This window comes from Halichoerus grypus, chromosome 4 (genome assembly GCF_964656455.1).
Source record: "Halichoerus grypus chromosome 4, mHalGry1.hap1.1, whole genome shotgun sequence".
NCBI classification, from domain to species: domain Eukaryota; kingdom Metazoa; phylum Chordata; class Mammalia; order Carnivora; family Phocidae; genus Halichoerus; species Halichoerus grypus.
The window spans coordinates 34,304,412-34,323,044 of NC_135715.1; the positions used below are offsets into that span (position 1 = coordinate 34,304,412).

At 37.1% G+C, this 18,633-nt stretch overlaps 1 long non-coding RNA gene across 1 annotated transcript; it reads right to left on the bottom strand.

Moving 5' to 3' along the window:
- Nucleotides 1-5,523: 5,523 nt before the first annotated feature.
- LOC144381471 (uncharacterized) lies at nucleotides 5,524-11,472 on the bottom strand. Its single transcript, XR_013446714.1, has 3 exons — nucleotides 11,407-11,472; nucleotides 6,509-6,758; nucleotides 5,524-5,688 (listed from the first exon to the last, which is right to left on the bottom strand). It is a non-coding gene; the product is annotated as an uncharacterized LOC144381471 (long non-coding RNA).
- Between the last annotated feature and the right edge of the window lie 7,161 nt (nucleotides 11,473-18,633).

Genomic DNA, 18,633 nt, shown 5'->3' on the forward strand with positions numbered 1-18,633 from the left:
CTAGGCTGCCCGGAGTTGTGTCCTGGCTCTGTCATGTGCTGATTGTGTGGCCTTGGGTCAGTTTCTTAATTCTCTCTACCCAAGTCTTCCTCAGGAAAATGGGCATTGTTTTATGATAAGGACTGAATGAGCTAATCATTGTCGACTGCTGAGGCCAGCGTCTGGTATGTAGGTGTGTTCTGCGCCGATCACATGAGCTGATGCACGCAGCAAATGCTCACAAAGCAGTAGCTACTTTTATTATTCCGTGGAACTGGAGCCCGATGCTTCTGGCATGCTTGGGCAAGAAATGAAGGCCCAACTTTGAGGCCTGCCAAAAACCTATCATAAAAGCAGTTTTTCTGGGTTTTTGTGCCTTTTTTTTTTTCCTCCGGCCTGCCAGCGGAGGTCGTCAATCAAACAGATTAGTTATTACCTCCTAGCTCTGTTATTGTTGACCAGGGTTCAAAATAAGAAGGAAAAAAAAAAAGTTATCCAAAGAAAACTACAAGCAATTTGCCACAAACCTCCAAAAGCTTCATTCTAATTTTAAGAGCACTTCATGGAGTTTGGGAAAGGAGTTTGGCTACTCCCACGACAGATCTTCATTGGCTTCTTAGGAGGACTTGATATCAGTTATCCTAACAGGAGGAGGCACCCCAGTATTGAAGTCCAGTTACATTATAGGGTCACAAATGGCTCAGACTTTCATATGTACAAAAATGGCATTTGTTTACAATTGAGGTTTGAATAGACTCAGGTGGAAATGAGATGAATTTTTTTTTGTCCAACATATTCCCATCTATTTACTAACTAAAGAAACCCCTTCTATTTCATTCCTCTGCTTTTATATGGGGCCTAGCATTCAAGATAATTATTGCCTAGGATATTGAGATGTACTGGACCATATAAAAATAATTCTTCAAAGATACACTTCTACAAACCATTGAGCAACATGAATAGGACTCTTGTCACAAATACAGACTGACAGGTCATTCCTTGGCATTTTCACACAATATTGAAAATCAGCCTAAACTGGCAGGTGTAAAGCTCCTAGATTCTCACTTGACAGAATAATTCAGTACTGATAGTTTGTGACTGATAATAGGCAAAAGGTGTGCAACAGACAATAGCCTCCAAGAAAAGAATAAAATTTTATTAAGAGCAGCTAAAAGTATAAATATTTTTATATAAAGTTCTCAGCAGCTTAATGCACGTGGAATTCCAATGACCATAAGAGAGCAGATTATCTCGAAAATATCGTAAAGCGAACTCAGCAATACCTCCCAACACATGCCTCCTCCAGGTTTCTCTGCCTTCCTGGCTGGTGAATATTTATGAAGGCAAAGGCTTGCCCTTTTGTCTTAACACAATGCCAGCTCCTTGATCCCTCTAATGGTGCCCACTCAGCTGGTTAGCACCTCACCATCTCTGTCATCTCTTGCTTGCTTATGATGTTCTGTAATCACTCCAAATCAATGATGGACTTCATCTTTCCCTCCCTTTCATCAGCAAAAGAGAGATCAGTGCAGTAGCCATTTGGAAAATCCTTTCAGTGAAATGAACTTCTTTTGTAACTAAGTCCCCCAAAGATTCTTTGGAGCCTCTTAGGTCAGGGTGGCCATCTGATATCACATGACCAACAGGTGACCCAACTACCTTCAGTCTAGCTGTGTTTGCAGGGGCATTTTACCCAACTGATCCTCCAAATGTATGTCCTAGGACAGTGCTTCTCAAACATGTCACCTGGGTGCTAGTTAAAATGCAGACTCTGACTCAGAAGGCTTGGCAGGGCTTGAGATTCTGTATTTCCATTAAGTTTCTGGGAGATGCTGAAGCAGCCGGTCCAAAACCATATTTTGAGTCACAAGGCTCTTAGAGAGTCAGAACAACTCAAGGCACTAAAGAAGGCATCTGCCTGAATTCGACCAACATATTTATTTGCATAAGGACCTAAATCCCCAGTGTACTAAAACCTTTTTAATCTTAGAATAGGAGAATGGAGTGTCAATTTCTGCTTTAGGCAGACAGGGTGAACTGAAAAATGGTTATGTTCATCCTTTTTAGAGAAAAAGGATCAAGTAAGGAACAGGATCCCAAAGAGAGAATTTTCCTGTATAGCTTAGAGCCCATAAGGAATATACGGGCACCAGATTTCTACTTTCCTTTGCTGAATAAGAAACTCTCTGTTCCATGCAACAACTCTGTCCCATCCCCAGATGCCACGAAGATTGACACACTAATATTTACATTTCGGGAAGTGTTTAATTCTGCAGGAATAAATTAAGGCATGAAATTGGTAATAGTTAGCATTGCTTTAATTATAAATCAAATTACTTATGAAATCATTCACTGAAAACAATGGACATCTCATTAGCAGGGAGAAACATTTCATTATGAAATGTATTAAAAATTAGGTAGACACTCCAGACTGTCGAATGGTACCTGATGTATACCATCTGGCTTCATGGGCCCTTAGTGGCTTCCTAGTAGATGGGCTCATCAGGAGCTGAGGGCTCCCCATGTCTACCAGGGTTACAATGGGGACCCCAGAGTTCCACTAGGATCATTCTTTGATGTGGCATTCTTTTGGCAATGACTTGCTCAGACTCCATTTGTTTGTACTTGTTAATGTATTCAATTCAATCCAGCAAATATTTATTGAGCATTACTATCAGGCTCTGGGGGACATAAAGATAAATAAGGCCTGATTTTTATATTCACAGAGCTGATCACCATGTAGATTATTTTATAAATGCTATTATGTTGGAATGTGCATTGTTTGGTTGCTTTGTGTTTCTCCCCAACTAGGGCATAGGCTCCTTGAAAGCAAAGGTCTTTTCCCAATTATCTTGAGGTTTAGTATCTGTGGAGTTTCTAGGTAGGAAGTCACAGTAGGATGATCGGACTCTCAGGTACATTTGCCCCAGCCACCTTCCATCATGACCAGAGTCTCCCCACATGGCTTTCCTGTTCCCAGGGAAGCATGGCTTTCCCAACCCAGAGTAGAAAGGTGGAAAGAGGAGTCTCGAGAAAAAGCCCTCCCTTCTCTCAACACCAGGAAAGAATAGAATGCCTTTATGTAATCCTTTATTTTCTTTGTTAAAATATAAGGCATGGACGTTTAAAGTTTTGTTTTGTTTTTTTAGCATTTTGTCTCATGGAACAGACTCCCATGACTACCAGTTAACACAAACAACAAGAACACTTACATGTCAGGTGCTGTTCTAAGAATTTTATAAATACTACCTTATTTGATCTGGATAACAGGCCTAGGAGGTAAGTCCTTATTTTAAAACTGGGCAAACTGAGGCACAGAGAGATTAAGTAATTTGTCCAAAGTCACACAATCTTTTGTAGCAGAGTATAGCCATGACTTGGGACTTCCATCTTCTCGCGTTAAATTTATTGACACCGAGAAAGTTGAAAAGAAATGTAAAGCTAAATCCATTTCAACGTATGCAGAACGTTTCTTGCACACCACACTTTCAGGTCTTTCTTCCAGGAAAACGGTTTTGAATCACTGACTCGGTTTCACATTTACTATAAATTACAGCTTCTGAGGACATAGGCCCCAAATGAACGGTGACTCTCTCCTGTGTAACCCTTGGTACTCTCGGATCACCCTGTTGGCTTTTGTGATTATTGGGCTAATATGCATATTCACAGGAGATGGAAGCTAATTGAGGACAGGGCATATGTGTCCCGAATGCCAACACAGTGCCTGGTCCACAGGAGAGGCTCAGTGATTTTTGTTGAAGAAAACTGAATGAATCTCCATTTTACAAATGAGTCAACTGAGACCCAGAGAGATGAGAAATGACTTGCCCAAGCTTACACGACTCAAATGAGATAGACTGAGGGAAGCTTTGAAACTTGTTCTGCCCAACTTTGAAGCCCTCTTTCTGTTCTATACTGCATTTTGCATTATCTACCCATTAATGATTGCCTTTATTTTCTGAATGGAGTCATTGCAGTATTTACAGAACGCAGTTGATGTATATGAGATACTAAGACGTGATCTGGGGTTGTTATTGAAGATTGCAGTAAACTTAATGAAGATGCTTCTGTTCCTTTTAATATGTTTTTAATTTATAATAATGTCTTTCATCTATTAAGGATGTAGTACACATTTGAGTAACTGAATTGAAAAGAATACCTGGGAAGCAAAGACCTCCTTATGTTTAAGATACTGTTGATGAAAAAAAATATGTAATGCTGAACTTGGGGTTGATTAATCAGTCTGCTTTGTGATTTTATAGGAACCATCTTCATATCTGAAAATGATATTCCTAATAAGGACATACCAAAAAACAGCACCAGTCTTTCTATTATTGGCTTAGGAATAATTTAAATAGAAGTCAGCACAGTATTACATTGTTAAACTTTATTCAAGAATTATAGAAAATATGTTATTAGCTTCACTTAAAGTCTAAGCTGAAGAATTTCCTCTGGAAGACATTTCCTGATTAGACCTGAATTGTTTTTCTATGTCACCACAAAGACAATGCAAATGCTGATTAAAGCAATTAAAACTTTCCTTTGTTTGCAGAAAGAGATGTACCCAGATATGGCTTTTTGTTTGTAGACATCTTAATAAGCACTAGCAGACTGAAATGAAATCTGTCATCAGTTATATTTTTCTCTTAGACAAACTGTCTACTGCACATACATATTAAGCAAGATTTGTTACCAAAGCTTCCTTATATTTCTATTTGTTGTTGTAAAATGGTAAATGTAGAAATAACACTAGATCTATCAATTTGATAATATAATGCAATACATCTGGCAGTTGAACAGAAAAAAAATGTAATGACATATTTGGCAGAGTGAATGGTTTTTATTATGGGTTTTTCTTTCTTTTTTTTTAAACACAATTGTGCCATTTGTTGTAGACTAATGTCAAGGAATATAAAGTATTACTGGGGATGGGGAATTTAGCTTTTGTAGAACATAAATTGACTGCCATGTAAATATAACCATCAGTTTTATTGCTTGTTAAATATTTATTTACTGAAATGATTTGGATAGGAAAGCTTGCTGAAGGGAACCATGCCTGTTTTTAGTTATATATTGTTGAATTCTTTTATGACTTTGGCTTTTTTTCTGTTTTCAAATTTACAATTTTACATTAAAATCTACCGTAGAATATTGTGAAATATAAGAACTAATTCTCTAAAATATGTAGGATCATCCATTCTAAAATGGCTAGGGTAACTGAAATTTGATTTGAAGCCACCATTTTAATGAAATTGACTATTTAGGAGCACAGAAGAACATTCTCAATTCATCCATTCACTCTTACGTTCGTCAGACTTTTCTTGACCACTACGGATGGGTCAGGCATTGGCTTCTGGGGACGTTAATGTAAATGAGCCATGAGAGGCTCAGCCTTGCTGGAAAAATCACACATAAAATATATTGAGTATTATAATACAGAAATTTGCAATATATGCCAATAATACATATATCAAAACAAGTCAAGGTAAGACACTACAAAAAATGTTTTTTTTTTTTTAAAGATTTTATTCATTTTTTGGCAGAAAGAGAGAGAGACAGCGAGAGAGGGAACACAAGCAGGGGGAGTGGGAGAGGGAGAAGCCGGCTTCCCGCAGAGCAGGGAGCCCGTCGCGGGGCTCGATCCCAGGACCCTGGGACCACGACCTGAGCCGAAGGCAGACGCTTAACGACTGAGCCACCCAGGCGCCCCTGCAAAAAATGTTTTTAATTTCATTTCCATTTCTTGGAAATAGAGTTGACCATTGAACAACAGGGGTTTGAACTACGTGGGTCCACTTATACATGGATTTTTTTTTTTTTTATAAATACAGTACAGTATTGTAAACGTGTTCTCTTTTCCTTGTGGTTTTCTTAATGTTGTCTTTTCTCTAGCTTATTTTATTGTAAGAGTACAGTACCTAATACCTATATAACATACAAAATATGTGTTAATTGACTGTTTATGTTATCAGTAAAGCTTCTGGTCAACGGTAGGCTATTAGTAGGTAAGTTTTTGGAGAGCCAAAGTTATACATGGATTTCCACTGCATGGGGGTTTGGCACCCCAACCTGTGTGTTGTTCAAAGGTCAATGGTAAAAGATAACGGTTATGAAGTGATACATTATAATACTTGTGCTCTTATGGCCTGGAGATGTTAAATTGTGTTACTCACAAAGTATCATAGGATTGCCTGCATGGATATTGGTTTAAGGTTTGGACTCAAAAGAGGGGAAAGTCTTTGTTGTAAATAGATTTCAAAACACCCAGTCCCGTTTTCCCTGGGCCCAGAAGCACCTCATGGGGCAGAAAGAATCCAGTTACCAAGAGAAAGATGGCACTTACTGAGCATAGCAAGGCAGAGAAAGCAGCCATGTTACACAATAGAGAAAAATGAAGATTAAGACATATATGAGACCACGAGTTGGGCCTTAAAACAAAAAGTGGATATCTCAGCCTGAGAGGAATGAGAATCAAGTGAGATCCAAGAAGACAATCCAATCTGTACCCGAATAATCCCTTTAGACTTACCAGAAAAGGTTATGATATCCCTTCATAAGAAGAGATGAAAATAATTATCAGAGTTCGGTGTGTATCTTTCTTAGTTTTTTTAGTATAATGATGTAGGATAGTTATATAAAAATTTAGAATGTAGGTTTCCTGCTTCACAAGAATTCTCTTGAAAATCTTCGTAGAATCCCGAGGAACATAAACCATCAATGCAGAAAAAATCTGGAGATGAGTTGATTTCCCCCTGCATTACAATCCAGATTTCATGTGCCTATTGTGAGAAAAATCATAAAAGTAGTCACCAGTACAAATTTCTGTAAAGGGCTTATTTCTATCTTAGCGTGCCACACACTTCCTCCATGGAGCAGAAAATGAAGGAGAGATACAAAGTTTATCTGATTTACTCGATCAATATAAATAGTCATTCTGGAAAACTCACTTTCCCACACAAACTTCATGATTGAATGAACATACACCTTACAGGGTTATTCCAGTTATTTTCTAGACCCAGCCCAAGTTTCTGTTCTCCCAGCAGTGGCGTGGTAGAGCAGAAAGAGCACAGCGTGGAAGCAGAGGCTGTGTCACACCGGGACCGCTGTTGCCGGATCAGGGACAAGGTCATTAACAGCCCTCAACTTCAGGGTTATCATCCGTAAACGGAAGCAAGTACCGTAAACGGAGAGGTACCTACCTCTCAGGCTGGAGTCCGAGGAGTCAATAAATACAACACTATTGTTATAATTTTATACTTGTCTTTTAGGAAACTAGTTAGATAATATGAAACAGTGAAAAAACACCTTTAAAACTGAAATGTGCCTTGAAATTATGGGTTGCTACTAACTAAATGTTATTTCTATAGGAAAAATTTCAGTGTCACGGTTATTGTTTGTAAAACTAGGGATAGGAGATTTGGGTTATAAATTAGATGAAATGATACATGCAAACATCCAGGAAAGACCTGGGAACTCACAGAATCTCTTAAATGTTATTGATCTAAATGGAATATAAATTTTCTAGAAATATAGTGCAGACAGATCTTAATTTTAAATGCAAATCCCCTTTGAGCATCCAGGTCACTGTTCATTGGCAAATTGGTTTTCTAAGAAAATTAAAAACAGAAAAAGAAAACTTCTAGGAGAAACAAACTCAATATCCATTAGAGAGAAATCCGAATATAACTTATGGCCCATATAACAAAAATACCTAACTAATATTGAAAATTATAATTGATGCGTGATAAATGTCTAAGTGGGAAAAAAGCAGGTTACAAAACAGTATGAATCAGCTGATTCCAGTTTCAGGATAGGTGGGAGTTGTGTGTGTGTGTGTGTGTGTGTGTGTGTGTGTTATTCATGTATTGAAAAATTATGAAAGGATAAAATGTACAGAATGTTAATAATGGTTATTTCTGAAGGATGACTTTTACTTTCTAACTTTTTATATTGTCTAAAAGTTTTACAGTGAGGTTGTCTTGTATTTATAAATTTTAAAGGCTCTTTGTACTTTTAAAAATATTTCTGAGATAAAATTTCTAAGTAGTCTTCTGCAAATAAATTGTTAATACAAACATTCTTACCTAGTTATCATCAATATACTTTCCCTAAAAACATAATGAAGTTATAATTTTAAGTTCTGAAATATATTATTTGAGTTTATTTGATTTTATAAGCAACTGCATTGAGGATATTTTTAAGGCACATGGTTTAAAGAGTTTTGAGTGCCAAGTCTACCAAAAACCACAGAGTTCTAGAAAGGTTTAGAACATTTAAAGATTAACTGCTTTGTTTTTCTGGAGAAATAACAAAAATACTAAAGATTTAAGTGTATTATTTTTTCCCTGATTTGATCACAGACCTAATTTGATAAAGAGGTCAGTACTTGGCACATTTGAGCAAATATCAAAATGGTATTGGATATTTATAGAACTAAATTAGATGTTAAACAAATGGAAAGTATAATTTAGAGAAAGAAAAGACAAGATATTTATAGCCCGTTGAGTATGATTAAGAATCTTTTACTTTTCACTGTAAAGTGGTATTTTTAAGTTGTCATTTTTTTAATGACAAATAGATCACTTGAAATATCTAACAAAATATCTATTTTTACCTGAATTATGGAGATTTTAGGTAAACCTTCTAAATATTGCAAGTATACTATTCTGAGTATTCTTCAGCACAGGAAAAATTTGATAGGAATGTCAATGAAGTAATGCTGAGTCAATGAACATTGGGGTTGAATTGCTTTGGCACAACTTCTGAGCCTAGAACTTCATTTATCCTTCCAAAGAATGTTCTTGATTTGCCATAGTTACTCTTGGATATTGCTGTAGTCTGGAAAGAAAGCTACAACTCTAAGCAGAAGTAACCAGTAAATTAATTTTTTTCTATGATCAAGATAGAGAAACTACATTGTAAGAACCTTGACCTTGAGCCGTTTCAGCTCTCTGTGCTTTAATTTCAACATGGAGTCTAAATGCAAGCCAACCACCTCATTCAGTGTCAACAGTGTTCCAGGGCTAGATATTGGACATGCCACAAAATTATACTGTATTATAGTTTATGAAAAACTTAAGATATTTCGAAGATAATTAGACTATAGACAATATTTATTGTTATTTATTGTCTATTATTATTAACTCCTGAGTAAGAAGTTACTCTGTTGAGTAATCCCTTCAAAGCTCTGTGTTCTTTTTAAGCAAATTCTATTGCACCCAGCAAATTACTTGCTCAGCAATGAGGATTTTACTTCCAATATAAGCAACTTGTGAGTTTCTCTATTGAAGATAAATGGAAAGACATGAAGGTGAGTATTAGGAAAAGTAAAAGACCAGGAAACATCACCTCAGAGCTGATGATAAAATGTTTCGCCTTAGAGGAGATAAAAGAAACTAATGGAAGTTAAACTGGACCTTTCAATACACTCTCCATTTTGTTAGGGGGAAGGAACTAAACTGTCTGCAGACAGGTCTTGGGTTGTTGGGAGAGTCCACCCTATGCTTTGGAGAGAGAATTAGAGAAATATTTTTCAGTATGACAGGAAGGTTAACCAGAGGTTACCCAAAGCTTTCTTAAATCTCAGGTATTTGAGATTTGCATTTGTGGGATTTGTGAGGCAGCAGTCAATACTTCTGAATCTTAAAACTTTCTATTTTTAAGTGCCCTTCTAAGCGCTACTATTTGGTTAAAGGACAAGAGTAGGGGGAAAAATATGTGAGAACGCAACTTCATGAAATAAAGCAAAATCATTTATGAGTATTTTATTTAAATTTTTGTGGAGGTAGAACCTAGACTATTTCTCAGGAGCAAGAGCTGATATATAGTGTAGCTTCTGTTGGTACTTGATTTGTATTAACATTTAAGCATTGGTAAAACTGTATCTACAGACTTTCATAGGGCCTCTCCTAACCACAGTACTACAACATTTGTGATCCCAAAAGCGTTTTGAACCACAACTTCTCCTACCCTGGGGTGGGGCTCTCAGAAACAAACCTGGCTGTCGGGCAGAGGCTCGCCACAGGCAGCAGGAGTTCTGAGTGCAAATAAAGGAGAAGAGCATCGATTAAGTTGGAGTAAGGATTAGTCAGTCACTGCTGCAAGTTCACCATCAAAACCATGGAAGTGGCCTGTCAAGTCGGTTGGACTTTTGGGATATTTCTCCAGGTCTACTAAGCTGGTGCCCTTAGCTACCGAAGTCTCTGGTTGATTCTTGAACTTCTTAAGCTTCCTAACCTAGACACTTCCTATTCGTCTGTCCTGGGACTGAGCTTCTTGCCTCTCTCAGAGTAGTTTCTTTGAACTTCATGGAAGTCCCCTCTTTAGATTGGCAGCATCCCTGTGTTTGTCCCCAGTGCTGCTATCAGACAAGAAGAAAGCCACAGTCCTTCCAGTACCCAATGTTCCTTTCTGATTGTCCGTCTTTACTGTGAGTTGGTCAGGTTGCATGGCCTTTTGTAAACTATCCCCCCGCTTATCCCTTTATCTCTTCCAACCCACCACCCCAAACTCTAGGGAAGTATCCAGAACAGCTACAGCCCTAGCATATTATCTTTTCTGTTCATCACAGTGCAGATCTTCTTGCTGTTGGAACTGGCTTTGCTTCTAAGATTGACAAATTTAACTTTTCTATAGCACAAGTTGTCTGAGAATAATAATCATAATAACCGTTTTTTAAAAAGTTTTATAATAGTATACTTTTCCCCACACATGACTATTACAGGCAGAAATTTTACATAATTTAAAAATTCCCCTGATTCAATATTCACTTTCTTCCCTTTGTGTGAAGTCTGTGAGGGCATAGAATTCAGCAGGAAGGAAAAGAACGAACCAGGATATATATTGATGTTGTTATTTAGGTATCTCCTTACTGATTTTTTCCCATTTTTTCCCACACTAATATTTCCTTTTCTTTTCAATTGTGAATATTAATTGAAGGAATTATTCATTAGACTTGAAGTCAGATAACTTTGTAATAAACCTCTTATATAACATTGACACTGTGATTCAAACATGACTTTGAGGAATGATGACAGAGTAATTCTATTTTATATAGTAGTTGGTGTTACCAATTAATAGAGACAATCTGAAGAGTCAACATTTGAAGACAAAGATTTAAAAATTACATTAAAAGGAATCTTCAGGTGGAATTGTTGGTAATGGCTTTTTTCCCCTGAGCCAACCCTCCAGGTTGGATTCAATGCAGGGACTATCCCTAATTGGCTGAAGCCTGTTCCAGAGTTTGAAGAACAATCATTCTCTCTCTTAAGAAAGGAGCATCACAAACGGTAAGCTATCTCTACACTCCCAAAGACAGTAAGCGGATTAACAGCGGCCAAATCACTTATTCCTGCAGCTTGGCACACAGTGGGATGGCGAGAGCTCTGAGCGGTCCAGTATCCCAGGTAGGGCCCTCCCTGTACCCACCTGTCCACTGGGTGTCTCAGGATGCCTGCCCACGACAGGGCTCTCCAGCAGCAGCTTCCAGCACGGGCTTCTCTCCGTTTTTTGGTCAGTCAGCTCCGGAAATGGTATCTGGCTTCCTTCGGGGGGTGGGGGGGGAGGCCTTTCCTGGTCACGTGCTCGGCGGCTGGCTACCCGAGTGCTACTCATCCAGGATAGTGCAAGGTGCTTGGAAGCCATCTGTGCATCAGAATCTCTTGGTGCTGTCACATCTTGCTCTGTTCTTTCAAAGACTGACTCGTTCAAGAAACCATTTGAAACCTCTAGAGGTGTGCTAGGGAAGCAAATTCTGTAAAACCGCACTGATCACATCTCTACCTGGTCCCCTTGGCCTGTGCTGAGGCAGGACGAGGACATCCTGTGCCTCTTCTCTGACTCAAGCTGTTTTCATGACTTCTAGAAGTCTTCCTTCCAGGGACGTGCAGCCATCTCACACTACTTGGGTCTGGTCTGGGAGTTTCCAATCATCCGTATCTAGGATCGGCTACAAATACCTGCTCCTTGGTCCTTCTGCGGGGCCTGTGAGTACTTGGGCAAATCATTTTGCTTCCCATAAGGTAGATGTGCCAATCTAGTCTAATTATTAAAGAGGCTGGCTTCTCTAACCTAGACAACAGGAAACACACGGTGATGATAAGAAGATATAGTTCTGCAGATATTGAAGTTGCTTTCGGTTGCTGTTTTTATATAAAGATAAAGCCCCTTTGCTTTGGAGGTCTGAGTCTAGCATCATTCCCAGCTCAAGCTGTTATAGACAAGTTGGAGCAAGAAGGAACAGAGCTTTATGCTATAACCTCCCTACTTTCAGCTGCTTTACTCCCAGACTTTCAATCTGGCAGGCAGGTTTACCTTCAACTTAGAGGACGGCATTTATGAATCCCCTAATGTATACTTTTCTCAACAATCCTTTGTTGGGGGACATGCATAGAAGACAATTCTGCCTTAAAGTTTATGAAGAGGGGCTCAGGAGTCATTCGTGCTTTTTTATTTATGAATTTCTCCATTTGCAGAGAGGCAGGCCTCTCTGTGAATGATCAGACGAATTATGTCTGGCCTTTGGTGCCTCTCCCCAAAGAGAATTTTCCAAGTTTTTAAACTAGTTTTCCTATTTTTTTAGTTAAATTATTTTAAATTTGTGCAGTTTTGACACTGTCGCATTTTTAGTTTCGACGAAAGGCATCACTGCCTGGAAAAACCAAATCTAAATTAGAGCAGTCCTGCTTTCTCTTCTGAAGAGTGGGCAGGTGGTCATAGGTGGTGTCCCCGTGGTTAGGGATCAGTGAAATAATATATATGATAACACCAAACAGAATGTCGTTGGCACAATGAGAGTAAAATTTATAACTTCTTGCTTCTTTAGTTTGTCAGCTTCTTTAGTTTGTCAGCTTCTAAAAGGCAGAAGTTTATGTATTTTCTTATACTGATATGCTATGCAATGTGCATGTGCCAAAATGTTTATGAACCTGAGAGACCGACACCCCATCTGTACACACGTGATAGTAAAGCGTGAAACAATGAGGGGCTGCTTTCACTACATTTCCTCTAGATAATCTCAAATTCTTTTTTTTTTTTTTTCCAGCGTGTGTAAAAATTCCCACTGTTATTACCCTGCTCTTTGCTTTTCATTTTCTTGTCTCTTCCCCAGGGCAAGTGACTCAGCTAAAAGATGCATACAAGTTAAAAATACACCAACTCAGAACTATTGGTGACAACATTTCTGTCTCCTATAGCTAGATACTTCTCAGGGAATCCCTAAACCCTGAGGAAACTTGTTGATAAAGGAATAAACATGAGGGATGTATGTATACAAACAATTATTCCAAGTCAATGCATTTATGGTGCGTAGGAGTCTAGACTCTGTGCTGAGTCACATACCCTAAGGATAAGAAAAGAAAATGAAAAACAACAGGTGAGATTAGAAGAGTGGGAATTCTTATAAACCAACTTTTAAAAATAGTTGCAGACTATTTACAATAGACTAACAGCAAATCTGTCTAGGTATATAGTCTATCATCTTTCACTGTAAGGTTTTATAAAAAATGTGGCAAAATTAATCATTTTTTAAAATATTTAATTTAATTTATTTTTAATTTAATTAATTTTATTTTTTTAAAAATTTAAATGTTACTTAGTTAACATACAGTGCAATATTGGTTTCTGGAGTAGAATTCAGTGATTGATCACTTACATATAACACCCAGTGCTCGGGCGCCTGGGTGGCTCAGTTGGTTAAGCGACTGCCTTCGGCTCAGGTCATGATCCTGGAGTCCCTGGATCGAGTCCCGCATCGGGCTCCCTGCTCGGCAGGGAGCCTGCTTCTCCCTCTGACCCTCCCCCATCTCATGTGCTCTCTCTCTCTGTCTCAAATAAATAAATAAAATCTTTAAAAAAAAAAAAAAAAAAAACACCCAGTGCTCATCACAAAAAGTGCCCTCCTTAATACCCTTCACCGATCTATCCCATCCCCCAAATCCTCCTCCCGCCATTAACCCTCAGGTTGTTCTCTATCATTAAGAATCTCTTACAGTTTATGTCCCTCTCTCTTTTTCTCCCCCAGCCTTCCCATATGCTCATCTGTTTTCTTTCTTAAATTCTACATATGAGTAAGATCATATGGTATTTGTCTTTCTCTGACTGACTTATTTCACTTAGCAGAATCCACGTCATTGCAAATGACAAGATTCCATTCTTTTTGATGGCTAAGTAATATTCCCTTGTATATATATACCACATCTTCTTTATCCATTCATCAGTTGATGAACATCTGGGCTCTCACCACAGTTTGGCTATTGCTAATAATGCTGCTATAAATATTGGGGTGCATTTACCCCTTCTAATCTGTATTTTTTATCCTTTGGGTAAATACCTAGTAGTGCAATTGCTGGGTCATAGGGTAACTTTTTTTTTTTAACCTTCTGAGGAACCTCCATATTGTTCTCTAGGGTGGCTGCACCAGTTTGCATTCCACCAACAGTGCAAGAGGGTTCCTCTTTCCCAGTATCTTCACCAATACCTGTTGTTTCTTGTGTTGTTAGTTTTAGCCATTCTGACTGTTGTGAGGTGCTATCCCATCATGGTTTTGATTTGTATTTCCCTGATGATGAGTCATGTTGAGCATCTTTTCATGTGTCTGTTAGCCCTCTGGATGTCTTCTTTGGAAAAGTGTTTATTCGTGTCTTCTGCCCATTTCTTAACTGGATTATTTGTTTTTTGGGTGTTGAGTTTGATAAGCTCTTTATAGATTTTGGATACTAATCCTTTATCCAGTATGTCATTACAAATATCTTCTCCCATTCTGTAGGCTGCCTTTTAGTTTTGTTGATTGTTTCCTTCTCTGTGCAGAAGTTTTTATTTTGATGGAATCCCAATAGTTCATTTTTGCTTTTGTTTCCCTTGCCTCTGGCAAGGCGTCTAATAAGAAGTTGCTATGGCAACTCTGAGTTCTACTTTAGGATTTTGATGGCTTCCTGTCTCACATTTAGGTCTTTCATCCATTTTGAATTTATTTTTGTGTATGGTGGAAGGAAGCAGTCCAGTTTCATTCTTTTGCATGATGCTCTCCAGTTTTCCCAACATCATTTGTTGAAGAGGCTCTTTTTTCCATTGGATAATCTTTCCTGCTTTGTTGAAGATTAGTTGGCCATATAGTTGTGGGTCTAATTCTGGGTTCTTTATTCTGTTCAATTGATCTGTGTGTCTATTATTGTGCCAGTACCATACTGTCTTGATGAGTACCGGTTTGTTTTTTGTTTTTTGTTTTTTGTTTTACTTTTCAGGAACGTTTATTTCCTTCTGGCTAGCCAATCAATTTAGATATGACCATGTATCTGCATATAACATGTACATATGAAAAAATAAAACAATTCCTATTGGGTCACTAACAGCTGTAATATAACTTTTATCTTTTCACAAAGTGGAGTTATGTGTTCAGAAGAATATAGACATATCTCCACCATAAATTTTTATTATATATAAACACTGAGGCTTGTGATTCCATTTTGATGCATGTTTTCTATACCTGCACCTGAACACAAATTTGTTGCACAAGCTCCATGAAGAATTTCACAAGGTCTTTGCAACAGATAGCCAAGCCTTTTTCCTTTTTTTCTTAATACATGGCATCCTTGTGAGTTTATTCAACTATTACCAAGTTGGGTAACAGAAACAATTGGGGCTAAATCTGGCTCTACTGCTTTATTTGCTAAAACATCAATATTGTAGTTATTTTGTAATAAGAATTTTCTTTGAAGTATTTTTTTCTAGTTTGTTCAACCTCAGCATATATCCTCAGAGATCAGAGATCATCCTGGATAATAACTTCTGAAATTCAGTTTCAAATAACTGCTGTGATAAAATCATCACACTAATTGGCTAAGGAATGTAGACACCAATGCAAACGTGTTTGGGATTTTGTGCACATATATCATACTGAAAGATAGAAGAGATCTATTCTGGCTGGGAAAATAATAAAGCAATAGGTGACCAATACAAGACCCAGCCCAGCTGTTGTTATTCTTTTGATTTCCTAATTCATCTTCTGGCAATTACTACAGTGGGCCTCTATTGTTTAGTATTATTATAACTGGCTTCTTTTCCATGAAAGGGAAATAATTCTTCTCTTATAGACCAAGCAAGCACCATTGGCCTTGGTCCCATCTCCCTTTCTCTGTCTCTCCCTTTGAGGAACAGGTCTAGACCTGGTAAAATTTCATTTACAAATGAAACAAATGGGTCAGGTTAGTATTGGGTAAGACCAGACACAATTTCTCCATGAAGGAAAATACTTTAAATGGATATCACCGTACTAGTTGAAATGTTGCAGCCCAGTTTTAGGAGGGTGACTTGGCAGAAAAGAGGAGCATATCTTATTTCTTTCTACTACACTATAGTGACTGTATATTTTCTTTGAATTTTGTATTAATTCTATTTCCCTTCTATTACTTTCTTCTTAGCCTAAGGACAGTTGGTGTTTATTTAACTCATAAAAAGGTTGTGGTGGTTAGTAAAATATGAAAACCAAGTTATAATTTATTATTGAATTTTTTTCTTATTCTTATTGATGAGTGTTTTGAACACCAAATCCTAAAAAGTGGTTGGTGAGTAAGAGTATCAGTTTTTTTAGTACTGGTTACTAAATACTGATAAATCCTCCTTCAACCAATACTCTCTTCAAAAATAAAAGACATAAAAAGCATCCTTGGGAAAAAAACAGAAGAAAGGAAAAAAAATACACACACATATATTTTTTAAGTTTTTTAATATATACATATATATTTTTAAGCCACTATTCCTGTGAAAGCAGAAATGGACTCTTAAAGCTCTAGAAGCCTGACCTCTGGTTTGTGAATCAGAGACTTAGACTGATACCCAAAGTAACATTTCAATGCTACAAAACCTTTTAATAAGTGTATAACAAATCCACAGCTTCCAAGTCTGCTGGTGAGAAAGGAAGTTCAAATTTGTTGAACCCTCATTATGATAGGCTTGAGCGCCTCTCATGTAGAAGCCAGATCTGCATGATTATGCTGCCAAGCGAATCGTGTTGGGCTGAATTCTGTTCCCCGGAAGCCTAATTGACGATTTTGTTGCCCTTCTCTGACTATTTAAGAAGAGTTGTAAGGTCAATGGCAATGATACTTCTCCGAGTCATAAATGCCATCCAGCAGGACTTTTTTTTTTTAACCTGTTCTTTTAGAAAGCTCCTGTGTCAAATATTTAAAAAGAAAATGTTTTACAGGAGAGAAGGAATCTGACAACACTGCTGACCCACATTTCAGAAGGAAAATGAGAAATATAGGGGTCAGATCCCAGCCAGCGGAAGCACAATGAGCACTTATGCTGTAAATGAAGTAGTGAAATCGCCCACTGGAACAAGCAATTTTCATAACCAGTACACTTCAGTAAAATGAATTTTATCATATCCTTTGACCCCCTCAAGTTCCCAAACCAAAAGTCTTCAGGGCATATTAGACTGGCAGAAAACACACAGTTGCCTCCGTATATGGCAAACTAAGGAGTGTCTAAATACCATCTCTCAGAAAATTGACTCAAATAATACGCCTCGATTGATCTTTGAAGAGAATTTGATTTGTTAAATGATCATTTATTTTCATAGTTTTCTTTTTCATTAAGAAAATGTTTGGAGGCTGTATTATCAAAATCTTTAAACTAAAATACTAAAATCAAAAGATTAAACAGAAATATCAGAGTCAAGGTGTAGAATCCAAATATCTAATAATTAAGTTAACGTTAAGGTTTAAAAGCGTAATAGCATATTTGTTCCTGGATGTATTGTAAATATTTGATTTTGTCCTCCAATGTGTGAGAAAATGTCTTCTACTTTTTCACCTGAGAGTTAAGTATTTGAAAAATACTGCCCCAGTGAGAAGCATTTTTAATATTTCCCCATAAATTTTAGAGAAGAAATATCCATTTGAAAAGCCATTGTTTTCCAAAATTATTTGTGGAGTATCTGATAATTCAAAATATAAAATCCATAACATTTTTATTAATCTTTCACATTTCCTAGTTGTAAAAATAAGAGAAATTAGATATGTTTATATAAACAAAAATACAATTTCCTTTAAGTCATTTGCATGTATTTTAAAGTAAATATATACTGGAAAATATGCTTTGAGATTATATAAATATGAATCATATCACAAAATTCTTTGGAAAACCTAATGCAGACAATGCAGTTTGATTGTAGTGTAATGTCTGAATAAAAATATCAACTATCTCATAACTTTTAATTCACAAATTTAATTAAAGAGAAATCCAATAGTGATATAAAATTGAATAAACCAAGCCTGAATCTCATGGGTAACTGTAAAGAATCCAGCTTATTTGTAGTACTTTTCATAAGAATTATTTTTCATTCTATAACACTTCCCATGGATTAGATGAGCTGCTAATTGATATATTTAGAAAAATATAGGGTGAATAGTGTCACATTACAGTAGATGCTTTTTTCAGGCCTCATATAGATTCACTGTTATGACACTGTTTAATCTTACCGACATATTTTCTAGGATTATCTTTGTACAGGCCTTATTTTGTACTTTCACAATGGTGGATCAAATTCCTTAAATGATAATAAAACAGTCATAAAAGAGATGGTCAATAAGTTACACGGTGTTTCTTCACATCCCAATTCTGGCTTTTCATTCTGACACCATTTCCCCAAGTACA